Below are 20,518 nucleotides of genomic sequence, written 5' to 3'. Positions count from 1 at the left end.
AAAGGCAGTTGCCCGCAATCCATTACAACATATGGAGTTGTCGCTACCGTAAGAAGCCATGTTTTAACAACCGTGCGCAGGCGCTTTAGTTCTATTTCCTGTCTCGAGTTTGGCAATAGTTAAGTCGAGACGAGACCGATACGAGACAGGTCGATACTCGAGACGTCTCGTGTCTCGTTCCACCTCAACACAGTTTGCTCTGAAATTTTGTTCCTCTTGGCCCCTGACCTCGTCTAGCCTTGGTTGGCGGGGCCTGCGCCGCCGTGCTGCCGGGGCTGGGTGGATTGGGTCCACCTCTGGCATTGTGGACTCAAGATATTTTCTTTATTGCATCCTCATTATTGCATTCTGTATTGCCTTGTATATACTAGAGGTGGAACGAGACACGAGACGTCTCGAGTATCGACCTGTCTCGTATCGGTCTCGTCTCGACTTAACTATTGCCAAACTCGAGACAGGAAATAGAACTAAAGCGCCTGCGCACGGTTGTTAAAACATGGCTTCTTACGGTAGCGACAACTCCATATGTTGTAATGGATTGCGGGCAACTGCCTTTAAAGTTATACCCGGTCCGTTACTACCTGTTGCTATTGATTATGTTGGCCACTGAGTCTAATCATGTAGTCCGGACAACGGCCCTGTTATATTTTAGTTCGGTTCTGTGTCCTTAAAACAGATACCGGGTCGTATCTAATTGCTCTTCGGATAATCCAATTTAATAAATAAGACTTTTGCGGGTAAAATGTCTGTATTTATGTCTGTAAACACCAACTGCCCTTAATAAAATTCGGGCCTCTTTACGTATATACTACCAATCGCGGGTAACACTTGCCCGGACACGGAGAAACGAACGAAAGGCCGTGTTCGTCCGTGTTCGGTTAACAATGACGTTTTGTTAGCTCAATATAAGAATATACATGTGCATGTATACAGTAATTAATATAATTTCATGAGTACAATTTAAATATAATTCACATACTACAGTTAATACACAAACAACACTTAACATTAATGAAACGATAAGAATGAAAGTATTATCGTGTTCTTTTAGTTGCGGTATTTCTTTGTAGAGCGACAGCTATCGGTTTCATTACATTAAAAAGTAAGAACTATTCAATAGATGATAAAAATATACATTTACAAAGCAATATGTTTATAATAATTATGATCAATCAAGCTCAAAATTCTTAGAATATATAACTTCGGTATTTTAAAGCTGTTTGTGACACTTTTGTTTACAAAAACTACATGCATATCACTATTAAAATGTTGTATTTAAATCGTTTACACTAGGTGAAAATTCAATCTAATAATAGTTTTATTAATTTTATATATACCAAGTAGCTAGTACTTGTGTAGTGAAATCATCACCAAATGCTCATTATTTTACTGTCTCGTGTCTCGAGTTTTGAATTTTTACAAGACAGTGTGTAGTTGTTACTAGTTAGATGGTAGGAGATTATTTATTCTGCACGTGAACACTGATAATAAAGAAGTAGCCATTACCGTTGTAACGAGCGCAACTCTCTATATTTATTTGACGTCCTTTAACACAAAACCCGGAGGTACACAACTCCTAGTATTATACAATGCAGTGTAACATAACACGAATATAGCACAGACAGTGTCTCGAGTCTCGTCTCGAACTTAAAAAACCTGTCTCGTTCCACCTCTAGTATATACACACTGTATATAAGTCTTGCCGGAGAGCAATTTCTGTTTTCTGCCAGTATTATTTTATTTTGCTACTTGTAATTACCCTCTTTACATAACTGCCATAACTGTTTCGTTATTTACATCTGACAATCTCACCTACAGATGGGGAGTTTCTTTCTCATGAAATATAATTATAGATTATATTTGTTTTTGCCTGCAAATAAAGATGCAAATAATATTTTATATTAATATTATTTCAATAAAGATTAACTAACTAATGGTTTACCTACATATCCGCCGCCAGTGCTCCACCGGAAGTTGTCTGATGCATCCACTTTCATTCTTCCACTCAGTGTCCAACAAAAAGAAGTGGGTATTTGTTAGCTAAATGCTTTTTGTTCAGTTAGCACTCTATATTGCTATGATCTACAGTAAAAAAGAACAAAGGTTATTTTGACCTTGAAACATTTTCCACTTCAAGCTGATAAAAGTTTAGACGCTGACGTCATAGCTGGTTAGCCGTGGCGGCAGAAATGCCACGCCTCCAATTGATAACATACGGTATTACTGAGACACTAACTTTCACTTTCCAAAAACCTACTTCAAAAAGTAGCTAGGATTCCCTAACTACAACAATTCTAATTTTTCGTTTTTATTTTGTTGGCAATTTTTATATATTAGAAGTTTTCCTTTCTAAGTGTTTAAAAAAACCTAAAATTGTACTGTATATCAAATGAAGGGTAAAATCCATTTTTTGAATAATAATTATTTTTTTAACTGTTATTAGAATTTAAACTTTTTTGTTAGTTTAGATTAATATAAAAAATTTTCAGTAACATTTATTTTTAGTACTGGCTCTAAGCTTCAAAAAGTGTAAGAAAATTCAGCTCAATGCAAGTGTATGCAAATTTTCTGAACACCACCGCCACCGAAAGTAAGGCTTTATATAAAACAATGTTTACATTATTGTCTATATTTTTCTATGTTCTACTCAGGCTTCGAGTTGACTCGCCGGAGAAGCGATTGGTACAGTAGCGAAAATACTATTACATTATTCTCATGAATATCAGCTAGTATCAAGGACGATTTCTATGCGGTAATGCTTTTGACAATCATGACTGTAGAACACGGATGATATTGTAAGAAGCTTCAATTTTTTGTTGTTTTCATGTTCAATGCATTGGTCGATATAAAATCTACACGCTAATAGCATACGGTTAGTTACAAATGATGTTTTTGTTTATTATTCTGTTTGATTGGCACTGCTTATGAGACGTTTTAGTATTAAAATGGTGAAATTTGCATGCACTTCAGCTACGCGATGGTTAGTTCGGTAGTATGTCAATGTCTATTCAACAGTAACGTGCTGTGATAGACGATTTCTTTGCAATTAACTCTCACCTTTTAAACATTCTAAAGGTTTGATCTCGTGAACAAGGTCCCCACGTTACAACTGAAGACCTTGAAAGTAGAGTAGTATTGATCACTCATGAAAGATAACAAAACAGATTTTACGTTTTACAAGGACACTCGAAACTGTTTGCTTAACTTTTGCTAAAAATTACTTGACCCTAGTTTTGAACTTCGCAACACATTAAAACACTTTCAATTTTCTCATTTGTAATACTGATTTGTATTCTCAAAACGTACAGAGGGTCATGCATAGGGAATCAAGGTCTGTATTGAGAAATGCCCGCACGTACTATTGACTTACAAAATTATAAACTATTGGTTTATTTTGTTTTTTATTATTTTGGTCTTGGTTAGTTTTTTATACATACAACCTGGAAATTTTTCTTTGCGCGACATGAAGGTGTATAGATTTGTAAAGGAAAAGCTTATAATGGGAAAAATGTTCATCCAATTTTTGTAATCATTTCATTTTTAATTGCAGTGGCTCTTGCGTAGCATCCAAATGCATTTGGGAACTTGTAAAAAAGTTTCATGAAGTGAAAAATGCTTATTTGAATAATGTTGAAAGTTTGTATAAATTTATTTAGTGTTTTCAATTCTAAACAACCTGGCATGTACTCTAGTTTTGAGTCTCCTTAATATGAACTTTTGATTCGGTACTTCATGGTTCATCTTTATTTTTAGGTCGCATTTTGCAATGTTTCAGTATTGAACTTTTTTGAGCTTTTCTATGAATACACCCCGAAAGCTAATGGTGTTGACCATTTCTTATAGTCTTCATATATACATATATTTCTCAATGGTCATCTGTCTTTCGGTATGTTCAACTATAGCTATTAAAATCTTTGAATTAAAATTTCACATTTTGATTGATTTGAACTCACAGAGATTGCAACTGCATGTGTTAAATCCATGGGCTCTACCACTGAGCTAGACAAGGCAAATTGATTAAAGATGTTTTCATATACCGTATAACGTATGCACACGCTAAATGATGTGTTATTTGAAACTTAATGAATTATATTGACTCGATGAAACACGATGCTTTGATGTAAAGTTCAATTGCTAAAAATCGCGGTCAAGACCAGTTTTTTCCATGCAGATAATTGTATTTTCTTGGTAGGAAGAGCCCCAACATTCTCTCTCTATTAAGTCAGGCAAAAACAGTGCGATATCTCATTTTTACATTTGTACCAGTATCGAGACGTACCAGTATCATCGTATTCAAAGTTTTGATGGATAGCTTCTGGTGAAACAGTAACCTTTTTTATACACACACACTTTTATGCAGAAATTTTTATTAATAATTCAACATATTCAGGATTTTTATTTTGTTTTTTCAGTTCGATATAATTGTATCATTACCGAATCATATTTTATTTTAATTGTAGCAAAACAGACTTATTTTAGCTATTACTTGCTAATTATTTCACATTTACATTTAAACCCTTTTATAGTTGTTCTTTTATTTTATTTGGCTTGCACAAAACATTTTCCTCGTGATATGAAATTTGAAAGTTACAGTTGTTTGACAAAGTTTGAAAACTTTCAGTTGTTTTTATTTCCTCTCTTAATTTCTTTTAACCACACAAAACATTTTTCTCATGATATGTAGTTTGAAAGTTAAAATGGCAAAGGTTGTTATATGTAAATACACATTAATTTATTGTCCAAAGACTTATTTACTGCCAAGCTTTTTTATTTCAAAGTCTAGACTTTGAAATAAAGAAGTCTAGACTTTGAAATCATGCCAAGTTACTGGCACTTCGTCTTTGCTCACCATCACATCAAATGCCACAAAGTCTGCTCCCTAAAATATGTCACTTTTACTACTACTGAATTGAAATTCCTTTTAAAAAGGGGATGTCGGTCTTGGTAGCCCATGCCTCCACCTAGCTTAAGATTAGAGTTCTCGGCTTTCAGGCCTCCAGTTTATTGCTATAAACTAGGCATAACATCGAAATGAACTAAAACAAGGTTGGCATCTCTCAGAGTGCTCTGGGAGATGTCACAACCAAAATTTTCTGTCTAAAGACTTTTTATTACCCAGGCAATGCTGGGTAGTACAGCTAGTGTGTATACAGTAGACGCTCCTATAACGTAAACCTCCTATAGCGTAAATTCCAGATAACGTAAAAAAATTATGTGAAGTTTTTGCTTCCCACTCCGTAAAAGATTCCATATAACGTAAAGTGTTAAGTCGGGCAAGTTTTCAAAATCGATTTGAATGTTAGTTTATTTTGCGTTTATATCTATTTTATATAACTTTAGCGACATTCTAGTTCATTAAATAAATCGTTAAATGTGTCGACAAAAAGGCAAATAGGATAGCTGCGCAATTGTTGATAAATACAAAGGCGATCGATTGGTGCAGGTGTTACAGCGTCGGTCTACTAAAAAATTATCTTTATTCTAACCTTGAACCCTGGATGGTGATAGACGACGAACAGGTAGAACTGCCTTTTATAGTAAGATTTTGTTGTTTTGCCTTATTGTAGACGTACAAAATATTTGTTATTAGCTTTACTTTGCAGGATAAATTTTACTGTTTAGAAAATTAAGCAAATCGTTGTAAATGAACATCGAAAAATTTGCAGTCCCTTTCAACTTGTTGTAAATTTACTGCAGTCATGGTTTATAAAACCAGGGAGATTGATCTTAAAAAGAAAAAAAGTTGTTGATGCCAACCAATAGTTTTGCAGTTACGGTACAGCTCACAAATTAATAGAGTTGAGTAAAGTTTTTCTTTTTTGCATGGCCAAAGGGGTGAGTTAGGAAAGATCTTGGAACGGATTAGGCAATTTACATGTATTTTACGGTTTTTATAACGTAAATTCTTTATAACCTAAACGTTCCTGGAATGGATTATTTATGTTATAGGAGCATTTACTGTATATATATATATATATATATTATTTTATTGACATTAATGTCATTTTAAACAGAAATCTTTTTCCAAATTATACCATACAATGATCATAAGACGAAAAGAAAGAAAACTAAGAGCAGTTAGTTAATCAAATAAATAATTTGACATATAGCATTTAAAATACCTTTCTCTACCAAGAGAACAGCTATTAGGTTGTCAAAGCAGCTAGCAATAATATTTTCGAAATAATTTTTAGATGTTGTATGCAGTTTGTTCACATCACATAAGTTAAAATGACTTGAAAATTTGTAACTGTTAAGTAAAAATGAGGACATTAATCTTTAAAGATTTTGAAACCTTTAATTGATGTAAAATTATGTTTTTCAGCTTTATTTACTTAACTATTTATTTATAACATACCGGTAGTCAGTTTAAATTATTTATTGTGCATCCAAAATCTAAAGGTTTTTAGCATTGCAACATAATATTCCTTTTTTACTGTGAGCTGTTTAGCACCATTATTGAACCTTGATATATTTCGGTCAATAAATATTTCTCTCACATCTGTAGTTTGTGAGAGCAATGTTTCAAATCCTTATGCAGTCAAATGCTGACATACAAAGTTAATCTATTCTAATATTTGCTGCACATGTTGAAACCACTGAACGTTGGAGTGAAGATTTTTATAAAAATACATTGTTTTGTTCAAAAAACTTGATGGTAAACACTTCAGGTAATTGCATATAGGATTTAAGCAAATGCATTACATAAAACTGAAAAAATCCAATGCTAAAAATTAATTTATAGATAAAAAACTATATAAATAAAGTAATAAACAATAAGAAGAGGTTTGTTTTGTCATTAGAATGTAATTGGAATTGTCAGTTGCATTAATGGCCTGCTTTTTGACTTGGCTTGGTGCACTTATCGTCAAGTACTCGATATCATCAGTTCCACCTAACGATACCGAGGTATCATCAGGCATAACTAATCATTATCACACATGTTGACGGGGTCATTGTCGGGCTTCCTTTGTATGCTCTGCTTGCCCGTTGATCTTGTTGCTTGACTCATAACACCTGACACCGATGCTCAGGGGGTAGTTAAGTCATAATGGTCCCGTTCCCTTGGCTTCGCGCAATGAGTTGTGCATGAGCTAATGTTAAGTTAACATGAAACATGTAAGGTTATTATGAAGATTGTCTAAAGAGACAAAGGTTGGTTTCTTGCGCATCTTTGTTAACTAAATTATTATTGTGTTTCACTTTAACTTTTAACCTTGATTCATACATTTAACCCTCATTTTATTTTAATCCTCATGTTGTATTTGAAATTTTAGTTCAACTGATTGATGTTTTTGTTTTTAGGCTGCACGGTGTCAGGGTCATTTGTCAGGTTATGGTGTCAGGGTCATTTGTCAGGTTATGGTGTCAGGGTCATTTGTGAATAAGTGAAGCAGAAACCAAAAGGCACTTTCACAATTTTGTTGTTACATGCGTGCGCTTTCATTACACGATAATCTACCTTCCGAGTTTTGGAAGTTTAGGTTACAACCATCACTGCTACATTTTTTTTAAGATTAAAGGCAAGTAAATTGAAATGCAATGTTAATGATGCAGTAGATGAATGGTACGCGTGGAGAGGTCATGGTAGAAATGCAGTAATCTAGTTTGTTCTACCTTGACTTTATAAAATAATAATATGTTAATTTCTGTATATTGGGTATTCTTTGTAATTTTGTTTTAATTATCATGGCCCTTCTCTCCGCCTTCACACATTTCTGGCTCTTGTTTTTCTTTGCTTTCCTTTCCTTCTTGTGTCTATTAGAGAGCCTATTACTAGATAGTCGTATCTTGTAATAGACAGGATGCTATTTCACGTTTTTCATCTTTGGTTGCCTTCCTTTTTTTCACTGCCATCATACACAGTAAATATTTTGGGATCCATGATTTTAAAACCAGAAAAGGAATGTATGAAACACTGCCTATTATTGTTTTTAAAAAATAGCAGCAAATTATGTGATGGAGAACTGCCATGGGAGAAACTACTTACTAGGTCAAGACATGTACTCAATTTTTATGTCATTTGTCCAAAGATTTTTATGCAAAGTTGATTGTAAACTGTCTTTTGGATGCAATTTGTGTTGATAAAAATTATTGATAGTTTTGGTTGCCGCTTATTGCAATTGCTGAAACATTCATCTGTTGATAAAGATACAAATATGGGATGGGATACAAACATACGGCATACAAACAACGGGATGATAGGTATGGTTCTTACTATCTAGGATTCACTGTATGTTCATTGTATTTTGAATTTGTACATATTACCTAGTAAGCTGCTCCTGCAAACCAAATTTCATTGATTAGTAAGTGTAACTTTCTATTTGAAATAATTCTTATTTTCTCGAGATCTTCGTCACTGACTTCTCAGTGTTTCATGGAATTATTTTGCTTGACATTGTGGCAAAGTCGTATTTTCTCGTCTGCCATTATATAAAAACATTTGCGGACATAAATCAATGTTTCAGCCATCAACAGCTTGGACAACAGATTTACCGATCAAATCTGACAAACTGTCTACAGCTAAACTTTGGTTTTATGATCACCAATAGCTCTCTTTTAGTCGCATACCGTTATGATCAGTTGAAATGCTTTACTTACAAATATTATATGTTACCTTATAATATGTTTTAAAATAATGTGCATGTATGTATGTATGTATGTATGTATGTATGTATGTATGTATGTATGTATGTATGTATGTATGTATGTATGTATGTATGTATGTATGTATGTATGTATGTATGTATGTATGTATGTATGTATGTATGTATGTATGTATGTATGTATGTATGTATGTATGTATGTATGTATGTATGTATGTATGTATGTATGTATGTATGTATGTATGTATGTATGTATGTATGTATGTATGTATGTATGTATGTATGTATGTATGTATGTATGTATGTATGTATGTATGTATGTATGTATGTATGTATGTATGTATGTATGTATGTATGTATGTATGTATGTATGTATGTATGTATGTATGTATGTATGTATGTATGTATGTATGTATGTATGTATGTATGTATGTATGTATGTATGTATGTATGTATGTATGTATGTATGTATGTATGTATGTATGTATGTATGTATGTATGTATGTATGTATGTATGTATGTATGTATGTATGTATGTATGTATGTATGTATGTATGTATGTATGTATGTATGTATGTATGTATGTATGTATGTATGTATGTATGTATGTATGTATGTATGTATGTATGTATGTATGTATGTATGTATGTATGTATGTATGTATGTATGTATGTATGTATGTATGTATGTATGTATGTATGTATGTATGTATGTATGTATGTATGTATGTATGTATGTATGTATGTATGTATGTATGTATGTATGTATGTATGTATGTATGTATGTATGTATGTATGTATGTATGTATGTATGTATGTATGTATGTATGTATGTATGTATGTATGTATGTATGTATGTATGTATGTATGTATGTATGTATGTATGTATGTATGTATGTATGTATGTATGTATGTATGTATGTATGTATGTATGTATGTATGTATGTATGTATGTATGTATGTATGTATGTATGTATGTATGTATGTATGTATGTATGTATGTATGTATGTATGTATGTATGTATGTATGTATGTATGTATGTATGTATGTATGTATGTATGTATGTATGTATGTATGTATGTATGTATGTATGTATGTATGTATGTATGTATGTATGTATGTATGTATGTATGTATGTATGTATGTATGTATGTATGTATGTATGTATGTATGTATGTATGTATGTATGTATGTATGTATGTATGTATGTATGTATGTATGTATGTATGTATGTATGTATGTATGTATGTATGTATGTATGTATGTATGTATGTATGTATGTATGTATGTATGTATGTATGTATGTATGTATGTATGTATGTATGTATGTATGTATGTATGTATGTATGTATGTATGTATGTATGTATGTATGTATGTATGTATGTATGTATGTATGTATGTATGTATGTATGTATGTATGTATGTATGTATGTATGTATGTATGTATGTATGTATGTATGTATGTATGTATGTATGTATGTATGTATGTATGTATGTATGTATGTATGTATGTATGTATGTATGTATGTATGTATGTATGTATGTATGTATGTATGTATGTATGTATGTATGTATGTATGTATGTATGTATGTATGTATGTATGTATGTATGTATGTATGTATGTATGTATGTATGTATGTATGTATGTATGTATGTATGTATGTATGTATGTATGTATGTATGTATGTATGTATGTATGTATGTATGTATGTATGTATGTATGTATGTATGTATGTATGTATGTATGTATGTATGTATGTATGGATGTATGTATGTATGGATGTATGTATGTATGGATGTATGTATGTATGGATGTATGTATGTATGGATGTATGTATGTATGGATGTATGTATGTATGGATGTATGTATGTATGGATGTATGTATGTATGGATGTATGTATGTATGGATGTATGTATGTATGGATGTATGTATGTATGGATGTATGTATGTATGGATGTATGTATGTATGGATGTATGTATGTATGGATGTATGTATGTATGGATGTATGTATGTATGGATGTATGTATGTATAGTTTTTTATTGGCATTGGTAATTATACAAAAACGATTTTTTCCATCGCATGCCAGAAAAAAGAAAAAAAATGACAGATGTCAGAAATTATTGAGTGAGTTGAACAAACGCATTTTAAATGTTGATAATCTAATAGTATTGCAGAGGAGTTGGGATAGTGAAATGTAGGTTGTAGTTACAGAAAGTTCATAAACTGAAATATATGTATACAATGGTGGATGTAGTATGTTGGTGTCACCAATAATAGAAAATGATGTTTGTTACACACGCGGAAGGATAAATACAATTATTCTGGGCATAGTTTACTCAGGGCTTTGAAACCTGTAACGTCAATAACCAAGTTTGGCATGAAACCTTTTTTAATACTTGCTGAGTATCTAATTTTCCTGAAATGGTGTTTTTGGAGTTGTAAATAATGTGCTAGGTGAAAATATTGCTTGCATTTTTTCTAATTATCATTACTAATCTCTGGTGAGGCACATGTTCTCTGTCTTTCCATTTTAGGTAAAGAATAAAGATTCTGAGATTCAGGTTTCTTTTTCACACTAGCAGTAGCTTTACGTGGCACTAAAATATCAGTAGGCCTGCATCATTTCAGAGTGGGCACTCCTGCTATTAGAATAGTCTATAGCTGGCCACAAGAAAGTATACAATAGCGTAATACAATGACACTGAGAAAGTGAAGTTATACGCTTTCTGGGTCTTTGGAAATTTCGATAGCTCCCAGCAGCCCAGATAAGTGCTGTTTCTCAGAAAAGGTTACCATTAGTTTAGTCCGTGGAATAACAAGCGTGGCAAGAATTTTGGTTTGCCTGTTACCTCCATCAAAGGTAGTTTGTTCAACTGCCACTTCTCTTTATCACAAAATAAACAAGTGATATAACTAGTGAGACAGAACTATTGTTTCAGCTTCAGTAGAAATAGCTTGTGATAAGAGCTATCGTGTGCCATATTCCCTTGCCGTGCATGTGTGATATAGTGGCATACAGTAAAATGAATGGTGTGGGACAAACATCAATTAGCAGCAGGCATGAGTGGTTGTAGCTCCTAGAGTTACTTTCATTCACTTAACATTTTCACTACATTAGGATGCTTTTAGTTGTGCAATAAAGAACCAATGCTCTTAGCGAGTGATAAACCTTTTGGCTTTTAACCAGAGTTCTTTATTGAAGGATGAGAAAGTGAGCTTGGCTTCACCTTTCTGTATCTAAAATTTGGACGTCGAATATTTTAATAGCCTATCAAAGTCTGTGATTAAATAGAAGCATTAGTTCACCAACATCAGATCTAGACTTGTTCATAAGCTTCACAATGTTTCATTAGGCTGCTGTCAAACCTTGACACACAAGTTATTTGTTTTGATATTTGCTTCGCTTGTTGAAGCCATCATATGTTAAAGCCAATTTTCTAATAAGAATACAGGTTGTTCAGTTTTATTGGTTCTGGTGCCTAAAACCACCGTGTTAACACTAAATTACTACAACAATAATCAGTAGAAAGGATTTCTTTGTTACTATCCTTTGGTACGGTCAATAGAAACTTGTATTGTAGTCTGTGTTGTAATTGGTCAATTCTTACAGCCACTTTCCTTGCCTGTGTTTAGTTACCATATTACAAAGTAACGTTTTCTTTTATAGTTTTTTATCATAACTTGAAGTTTGCATTCACTCGCTACCATTGAGAACCATCATGTTGCAAATGATGCTCAGTGATATAAAAAATTTATTGAGGATCCAAAATGACGTCAAAATGTTTGGGTAGCTTTTGGGGTAATTCTGACTAATCAATGCGGAGCTCTAAATGCAAACTGAAACAGAAAACCTTTTAGTGATTTTGTAAACGGCACTTACTACTTACTTACTACTCTAGAGTCTTGTTAAATGACTTTCTATATGCAAGCAAAAACCCTAAACTCTAAAAACCCTTTACTGCATAGCAGAATCTGTACTGTTATAAAAGTCTCTTCACTGTTAGAGGTTGGGTTAAACACTGCATCGTGCGGGAATTCTGGGACTCATATGGATTCTTACAGGAATTCGTATGACTCCGGACATCTAGCTTTGCTACCCGTTGCATTAACATCTACGCCATTTGACCACCAACTTGATTTTCGAATACAGTCATACATCGAAATAAGAGCTTAATGCGTATCTCAATGGCTTAATTTTGTATCTCAAAGCAATATTTCCTATATGAAATAGCTAAATACAAGTTAATCCGTTCTCATACTATAAAAAGACTACCTAAAACAAGATATTACAATGTAATGTGTTTTTGATTGTTTCAATTCACTACTTACGCTCACTAAATCACAAATATCTGTTTAGTGGTTATGATCTGCAATAAAATATAAAATTAGTATTTACAATACTGTATGGAGTTCTTACCTTTAAGACAGACGTAGTGACTAACGGCGGTGTGGGAGAGACTTGCCTGCAACCGGTTCGATTACACCAGACTTGTGATAATACATAACATAGCATAGACCTTGAATTTAACTTGAATGAATTGAGCTTACTAAACACACACTTGAAGCTAAGTTTTAATCTTTTGCTAAACTTAACTCTAATTTTGTTTTCGTTTTAATTTTTCATCATTGTTTTCCAATTTGGCGCTATTTGCTACACTTTCACTATAACTTTTAGCTGGCCTTTTTCAAATTATCGATGCGATAGACCGACTGATGTTGATCTCTTGCATACTTGGCCACTTAGTCGCCGCATCGAGAATCGGCTCCTATCTCAAAGTTTTCTTGTATGTTGGGTCACTTGCTTGTCAACGTATGACTGTAATTGTATGTGAGTTATTGCATCTGACGATCTCTCACGGCACTCAGGACTGCCAAGGTTCTGATCCCACGACCAAACGAGCGGAGCGAATGTTTGAGAGTTTTTATGATAAATGCATGTGCACACAACTTACGAAAATTATTCATCAACAACGTCGCAAACCCTTGTATCAAAATCTCATCAACAAATTTAACCATTTTTTTGTAGAGTCGTTTAAGTATAATAACGATACAAAACACATATAAACCTATTTAAATATATTACCAAGTCTTTGAAAAGTGTCGACAGTATCTTAAAACTTACCCATCTGATCGGATTATACATAAATAGACAGATTAATTCGGCCAAAAATCACCACAAAATGTTTGAAAAGCTTGGTTTAATAATAGTTAAGACCGGCCTACGATACGCCAATAAAGCCGTGCGACAGATAGTAGAACTATTTAGCAGTGTGCATTTCACGAGAAAAACGTGCTTATTTCACCAGTCTATGGCATTGTTTACTTGCTAAGGTTTCTAATATTTTTGTTAGATTTAATTAAAGGAATAATTAATCGAATTTATCCGAAGGTTTCTGTAATAAACGTAGACCGTTTGAGGCGTAGACCGTTTGAGGCGTAGACCGATTTACAGGTACGACATTGTGGTACACAGTTTATCAGCCTATATTTTTTTGTCGAATTACCGAAGGTTTCATTAAATTATTGTAAACGTTAGCTGAAATTCTTTACAACTTATGTACAAGCTAGGGCCGAACTACAATGCCCCTTTATGACGAGAACATTTTTTTATTTTGCTCCAGTTTGCAGAAAACTTTCAGACGCGTGAACGCTCATACTTGCTTTCTGTTAAAGATTGCTATCAAAACCATTCTAGATTCAACACAACCAACTTTTAAACTGTGTATAGTACACAGTAGCTTGCCATTTTACTTCTAGTTTTGCATTTCAGAGTTATAATAAACATATTTCCTTATTGTTGTTGTTAAATTACATACATTACAGTAGGTTAGGCCTACAGCTTTAATTAATATTTATTTTATTGTTGTAAAGCATAGGTTTGAGATAGTAGTAGATTATGTGTGATTTTTGTGTGATTAGGTGTTATTTGTGACCCCGCCAGTCAGAATGTACAATCGTGCGGTAATTGGATTGTTCACAATAGCGCGCTACGCTATACGCTATCATAGTACTCCCATCACTATTTCAGTCAACAGTGGTTTATAGTGCATTCAACCCTGCTCTTTCACATGGTCTTGTTTATGTTTGTGTCTGACCAATCATAAAGCCAGAATAGCCCTTTAACTCTACCCATACCGGTGGTTGCTATGAATTTTTTCATAACCCAAGATCTTAAGTATAGGCTCTAATTGCGGGTGTGCGCGTATATGTGGCTATTTGCTGTTTTAACGCCTCAGGCTGAAACAAAATAGAACCGCCGCAAAAATTACGGCTAGTTGATGCTAACAATGTAGATGAGTATCTCTACTTAGAATCTGAGTCAGCTGCCTCAGATTATAGTGAGAGCGATGAGGTTTGTGATAATAGGGAAACCTTAGAAATACAGCTGGTTATGCAATATGTGGCTGCTAACGATAAGGAGAGTAATAACGATCATCCTAATGAATTAAATCAAATTACAGAGAATAACGAATTACAGAGGTTTCCGGTTTCGCTTCGAACGAGTAGGATGTGAATTTTTTGCTCTCTCCAATTTCTACAGATTTTTGACTACTTGTGATTGTGATACTGCTACTACTACCTCTTGCTTTCTTATATGTATCTTTCTGTCTACATTATATAACTCCAACTAAAACTGTCTACATTATATAACCACTAACTGAAATAACACAATAATAATAGTGTGAAATTCGAGTGGGTCGGCCATTTTAGGCACCACTTTGTGAGATTTTTCTGGTTTTGTTTCTGTTGTTTGGATTTTTTTGTCTTAATAGGCCTAGTTGTATTTGTTTTCCTCATTGCCGAATTACATTGTAGCCGATTGTTTCATTTGTCTTGTTTACCTTTTGTCTTAATAGTTGTTGAGTTGAGCTGTTTTGTGTTGCTAAATATAATTTGGTGTTGTTTTTCTTTTAGGTTTCAGGCTTTTTTCGCAGTTAGCCTACACACTTATACCTACTTTTTGTGCCTCTCTGTTGCTTTTTCTCTTTTCTGTTTTTTCAACATATTAATAATATGGATAATTGTGGGGGCTGTAACGGTCATAAAAGGCTTGTCTGTAGAATGTAGTCTTTGCAAACAATGGTTTGATATGAAATGTTCAGGAGCTGATGATGCTACCACAAATTTTCTTACATCACCTGCTGGGAAGAATAGTTTAGTCCACTGGTATTGCAGGTCGTGTGACAATAGTTCTAAGAAAATGTTTGAACTGATATCAGGGGTTGACAGCAGAGTCACTGATATAGAAAACAAAGTGGATGAAGTAGGAGAGGCTGTCAAATGTCTCACTGCAAAACTGGAATCTTTTGTTTCTAGTAGACCAGAGTTTCACAGTAGTGATGGTGTGCAGGCACCAAACTTACCAATTAAATTTCCTATAAACAATACTGTTTTGGTTTCTGACATTGCAAATGAGCTGAAAAAAAGAGAGAAGCGCGCCATGAATGTAGCGTTCAGTGGAACAGATAACAAAGATAATGTTTATCAGTTTATTGAAAAGGCCAATCTCAAGACTCATACTAAAATAACTGAAATAACCACTCCGACAAAACAGCAACTTTTTATTGTAACAATGACAAATGAAAGTGAAAAGTGGGCTCTGATTGGAATGGCTAGAAGAATAAGTGGTTCTAATCACGAACTGAAAGATGTTTTTGTCAATCCTGATCTTACCAAGTCAGAGCGTGAGGTTCAGTTCAAACTTAGACAGGAGGTGAAAGAACGAAGAGTTAAAGGGGAAAAAGTTGGAATCAGTAAGGGAAGAGAGGTTGAGATAAATCAATAACATAAACAAAATGAGGAGCCATCAGCAAAAATAGTCAGGGGAAATGATGATATTAGCATGCATGTTCTGTACACAAATATTTGTTCACTCCGCAACAAGGTTCATTTTCTAGAATGGGAGCTCCAGCTGTCACCAAATATATTTGCAATTTGATTAACTGAAACCCATTTGGAATCAGATATTCATACTGGAGAGCTAGAAATTAAAAACTTTCAGTTGCATAGAAATGATAGAAATCAACATGGAGGAGGAGTTGCTGCATATATTCGTAATGACTATCATTCAGATATTATTCCACTCCAATCTTCTTCTGAATCCTTGTTGATAAAATTCTCTTTGACAAACATAATTTCTATATTTTTGCTCATAGTATACAGGCCACCAAGCAATCAAGATCCAATGTTTATTTCATCACTTCTTTCTGAAGTTGATAGTGTGGTTAGAAATCAAACTCTCTTGATTTGTGGTGACTTTAGCATGCCAAATAATGATTGGGTAGATTTTGTTGCAGATGAAGACTATAATATCAATAGTCCTTTTCGGATTGTTAATGAGAGATTTGAATCACTGATGTTGATTATATTTATTGTTAATCATATAGGGCTGAAGTCTTCACACCATGAAACCTGTGAAATTACAGACAATTATTAAGTGAAATTAGCATTGGTTATAAATTCATAATTGACAATACATGTGATATCTACAAGAAATTTATACTTCAAGTAAATTATCTAAGTGCAATCAGACAGTTAAAAAGAACGCAACACATATATAGCTCAAAACTGGTATTTATGATAGACTTACTGACCTGTGCCTCTTTGAACAATCCAAGCTATTATACAGGATAAGTAGGTTTACAACTTTACTAAGAAAGGTTGCATTATGTAGTTGACTGTGTGAAAATTGGTAAGAGACTGAACAGGTCAGGTAAAAGCATCATCTAAGGTCATCAGGTTAGATTGTCATTGGTCTAGCGGCATATTTCAGTTACTCAAAAACCAATAAAGATAGTTCAAGTTACTTCTGCTGGTAGTTACCTACCGGCCACAAGAGCTGAGCACAAACATTTCATTATTGCTTACCTGATTATAAAAACATAAACTGCTGACAAGCATTCTGGTAGGTAGCTCAGAGGGCAAATTCCTTATTTCACTACACTCCCACCTAAACTTTTAAGTTTAAAATTTACCGTCGTTTTTATTTATTTCACAGGCATTTGAGATTACAAGTTATTTTGGGTTAATGCAGTTACGACTTACGATACTTCACTAAGCTATGTTTTGTGGTTTGTATATCTGGGGTTTATTTACCATATAATAATACATACAGTAATATAATAACTCTTGCTATAATATATTAATATTAAGTGGTCTACTAAAGTGTGCACTACATACTAAATAAGCACTGTATATATCTAGAAATCTAACAGCAAAATGGTTTTGTGGACTGGTCTCTTCAGTGTAGTGGGGGGTTCCATAGGTTTACTTTTGCTGTCCAAGTGTCTATTTCCCAAGGTTATGTCCACCTGTCGGACTAAACCATTTTTACCTGGGAACACACTCGAGACAGTCCCTACCTTCCAGTCACATCTAGCTGCGTTGTCGTCGATCACCATAACTATATCTCCAACCTTTACGTGCCTCTTAACATCAATCCATTTCTGTCTGGTTATCATAGTAGCAACGTACTCTGTCCTCCAGGCTCTCCCAAACTCATCTGCTATCACCTGTGAAACTTTCCAGCGCTTGTTGCAGTACAGATCATCTGCTGGGAAGTGTCCAGGAGGCGGAGCTAGTAGTGGGATCTTCATTGTCAGAAGCCGGTTTAGAGTGGCAATTGGTTCTTCAAGGTTTGATAGGTTGGTTCCAATTAGCGGTCTATTATTGACTATGTTAGCGATCTCGTAGAAAACAGTTCGTAGTGTTTTGGTATCTACTCTATGTTTGAAGTCCATACCATTCAAGACTGCTTTAATGGACCGGATCATCCGTTCTGTGGCTCCCCCTTGATGACTTGCCTTTGGCGGATTAAACATCATATATATCTTGTTCTTGAGTAGGTAGTCCTCGAGAGTGGGCTCTGCCAAATCTAGTTGACGCGCCATCTCATTGGCCATACCCACAAAGTTTGTTCCGTTGTCACATATTATAGTCTGGACTGGCCCTCTTATGGCTAGAAAGCAGCGAAGGGCAAGAAGTAAGCAGTATGTAGTCATCTCCTCCAGTACCTCTATATGAATGGCTCTGGAGTGGAGGTAACTCAATACTAAGCCCCATCTTTTAGCTTCCGTTCGTCAATTTTTTACATAAAATGGGCCGAATACGTCCATGCCTATATGTGTAAATGGTGCCGTCCTTTCCAGTCTTTCCTTGGGAAGCTCGCCCATCTGTTGCCCACTTGGCTTGGCCCTCAATTTTTTGCAGTGGATGCAGCCCTTCAGACAGGCTTTGACTGTTCCAGCGCCATTCACAATCCAGTAGCCAGCTTCCCTCACAGCACAGAGGGTCGAGCGGTAGCCTAAATGATGTATCTTCACGTGTTGAGCTCTAAAAATAAGCTTAGCAATGTGTGAGTGCTTGGGTATGATTATCGAATGTCTTTGTTCATAAGGCCAGCTTGATGCCTTTTCAGCTCCCACCAAGGCGGACTAGTCCGCTGTTATCTACAGTTGGGTTAAGACTTGCCAATCTAGTTTCACGTTCTTTAGCTGGGTAGGCCGCTTCCTGTGTTGTTCTTATAATGAACTCTTCTGCCTGTGTGAGGTGCTTTACAGATAGTGTTGGTGTTCTCCAAGTTCTTCCTGTCTTATGTTTCTGCGGTATACATGCTCTTAGTATAGCAACGCTCCTAACGAGCTTCTGCCAACAGCTAAACCTTTCAAATCGAGTGGAAAGGCTTCTTGACATTGATGTCGTGTTAGTTGTCACTCTTTTAGCTTCTGGGTCCTCCGGGTCAAGATCAGTACTTGTCTTGTTTAGCCTCATGTAGGTCAATAGTTTTGCTGTTTTCAGGAACTTTGGTCCTTGTAGCCACATCTCATTTTTGTCTATGATCTCCATGGCAGAACATCCTCGTGAGACAATATCTGCTGGATTATCTTCTGATGCTACGTGCCTCCATTGTTCGGAAGTTGTAACCTGTTTTATCTCTGAGACTCTGTTGGCTACATACACGTGGAAGCGTTTGGCTTCATTCTGAATATATTCCAGAACAATACTGGAGTCTGTCCAGAAATACTCACTGTTGATTTCCATCTTGAGCTCTTTACGTAGGAGTCTGGCTAACCTTGTAGCGGTTACCGCTCCCTGTAACTCTAGCCTAGGTATCGCAGTAATTTTGTTGATAGGTGCTACTTTAGATTTTGCTAGCACAAGCTTGCTCTCTGATTGTTCGTCATCCTTTATGTATCGGATATATGAGCAAGCCTCGTATCCCTGCTGGCTCGCATCACTGAAGTGGTGAAGTTCTACCGACCTCCAACTCTCATTTGGTTTGACACATCTAGGTACTTAGATCTGGTGAATATCTTTCAGGTCTTTCAGCCATGCTGTCCACTCTGAGCTTTGCTCGGGAGACAGAAGTTGGTCCCATGAGGTTTCTTTAAATGTAACCTTCTGCGGAATCTGTTTACCTTTTAGTATCACAGGTGATACCAGACCGAGTGGGTCGTACACCTATGCTAAGGTTGAGAGAAGACCTCTTCTGGTGTGGGCTTTGCTTGTGTCTGGGGTGCTGAATGTGAAGACATCATTCTCTACACACCATTCCATACCTAAGGTACGTTCATGGGGTAACAGATCCTTGAAGAGATCTAGGCTTTTGATCGACTCTGATCGTTCTGATTTGGGAACTGAATCCAGAACCTCCTTATCATTAGATAGGAATTTATGTAGTCATATGTTTCCCTTTTTACAGATCTCTGTAGCATCTTGTATCAGGTTCTTGGCATCTTCTTTTGATGCAACGCTTGTCACTCCGTCGTCAACGTAGAAGTCATTCCTTAGGAATTCTGCAGCTTTGTTCGATATGCTTTCGTAGTCATCGGTTGATTTTCTTAGGCCGTGAGTAGCTACTGCTGGAGAGCTTGTAGCACCGAAAAGGTGCACAGTCATTCTGTAGT

The 20,518-nt window shown here is 35.0% G+C and overlaps 1 protein-coding gene and 1 pseudogene across 1 annotated transcript in view; one reads left to right on the top strand and one right to left on the bottom strand.

Moving 5' to 3' along the window:
• Positions 1 to 2,742: 2,742 nt before the first annotated feature.
• Positions 2,743 to 20,518, top strand: part of LOC137401639 (alpha-(1,3)-fucosyltransferase fut-5-like) — a 28,269-nt gene continuing 10,493 nt past the window's right edge. The window contains exon 1 of the mRNA XM_068088088.1: positions 2,743 to 2,872. The gene's annotated coding sequence lies outside the window, so the exon portion shown is untranslated. The remainder of the gene's footprint in view (positions 2,873 to 20,518) is intronic.
• Positions 17,813 to 20,510, bottom strand: LOC137402773 (uncharacterized; annotated as a pseudogene).

Source organism: Watersipora subatra, chromosome 8 (assembly GCF_963576615.1).
Source record: "Watersipora subatra chromosome 8, tzWatSuba1.1, whole genome shotgun sequence".
Classification (NCBI taxonomy): domain Eukaryota; kingdom Metazoa; phylum Bryozoa; class Gymnolaemata; order Cheilostomatida; family Watersiporidae; genus Watersipora; species Watersipora subatra.
This window is presented reverse-complemented; position numbering and strand designations above follow the sequence as displayed.